General features: G+C 41.2%; 1 pseudogene; it reads right to left on the bottom strand.

The window, feature by feature from the left end:
- Nucleotides 1-1,140: 1,140 nt before the first annotated feature.
- Nucleotides 1,141-1,747, bottom strand: part of LOC107093011 — a 67,626-nt pseudogene continuing 67,019 nt past the window's right edge.

Below are 1,747 nucleotides of genomic sequence, written 5' to 3'. Positions count from 1 at the left end.
ACGGTCTCTCTGAGCTGTACAGCCAGTAGTGGAGTTGATGATGATCTGAGTTGGTATCTGCAGAAACCTGGAGAGCCTCCTAAGCTGCTGTTTTACAAAATCAGCAGCCGTAAATCTGCTCCAAGTCATTTCAGCAGCAGTGGATCAGAGCCTCAGTTCACTCTGACAATCAGTGGAGTTCAGGCTGAAGATGCAGGAGATTATTACTGTATGGGAGCGTATAGAGATGGGAACACACAGTGATACAGAGTCGTACAAAAACCTCTGTCAGTTTCACCAAACACTGTTTGCTGTGCAGCAGCTGTTAGTTTCTGCTACAGACTAGAAGATGGATCTACGGTCCAGTGAAGTTCACACTGTAGTGTTTGAGGGAGAAACTAACTTTACTTAAAAAAGATCACATTCCAATTCTGTTTAAAATAAACTCAGAATAAAGAAACATAAATACACATCAGTTGTGTTCACCAGTTCACCATCGGTTATCTTTTACAGCTCATGAGAAAAGAGTTGCATTGAAAATAAACGATTCCTTAAACACAGAAACATATCAGATAATAATTAAAGCATAAATTACTAAAGCAAGAGATTTGTGTTTGATTAATAATAACTTTCATTAAATCAACCACCAGGATAAACTATTTATCCCATTTAATATAATGGATATTTATGCAGTATTTCAGTGGAAGTTCTGACTATAGAATAATTACATTATGTGTATTATTGTCATTTTATGGCTTACTTAAACTCTTCAGACAGTAAAACTTACCTTCTACACAAAATTATGTTAACTATAACATGATTTCTAATACATTTAATCTTTGAAATATATTTTGTATTGATGACTTCATAATGTCAGCATTGTGTTTGTTCTTCTCCTCAGAACAATTAACTAATTCTTTTAATTTATTATAGACAATCATGTTTTCTGATGACACCTCTAATTAATAGGTTTTATAATATATGTATAGATCCTAGCAGAGAAGGACTTGAACATGAGCTCTTGTTAAATCAATATCGACTATTTAAAAATCCACATTTTCTGAAATGATCTTTTGTCGACTTTATGAAAAAAGCAACTCTCCCCATGATGATGTATCAGAGCAAGCTTTATTAGAGGCCACAGCAAATGAATCCCACTCACATCCAGCCGCTGAGCTCCACACATTAATCTAAGTTATTGAACATTTCACAGCAGTGTTGTTCAGCGTCACACAAAGCTTTACTTTCTCTTCCCAACATTCAAACTCATATTGATGAGAGCAGCAGGTGTTTTCCTCCTTCTCTCCCACTCAGAGCTCCTGTCCTGGTCTTCCATCAGCCTCTCTGGCCCTCACAGTGGCTCCTATTGAAGGACCTGATCTGGTTGTGGTGGTGATGGAGGACCCTGCAGGAGTACAGCTCTCCTTTCATCCAGTTCTCCTGGCTCAGGCTCAAGCTGCTGCTGCTGCTGTAACGTCCGCTCTTTTCCTCCTCTGAGCTGCTCTAGACCCCCTCTGTCACCTCGGTGCCGTCCACCTCCCAGCTCACAACGGCTCCCTGAGGAGAGTAGCCGCTCAGCAGGCAGACCAGCGTGGCCGACCCCCCAGAGAGCTGCTCAGAGGAGGGGGGCAGCAGAGAGACTGAGGGTCTGACCATGGGGCCAGCTGGAGGGGAGAGCAGAGACACACAAGGAGCAGATCAACTTCTGCTGGTTGACACACAGCTGGACATCACACAGTTATTATAGTAAATGATACTAGAATAACAC

Source organism: Cyprinodon variegatus, unplaced genomic scaffold, assembly GCF_000732505.1.
Source record: "Cyprinodon variegatus isolate N-32 unplaced genomic scaffold, C_variegatus-1.0 Scaffold403, whole genome shotgun sequence".
Lineage (NCBI taxonomy): Eukaryota > Metazoa > Chordata > Actinopteri > Cyprinodontiformes > Cyprinodontidae > Cyprinodon > Cyprinodon variegatus.
This window is presented reverse-complemented; position numbering and strand designations above follow the sequence as displayed.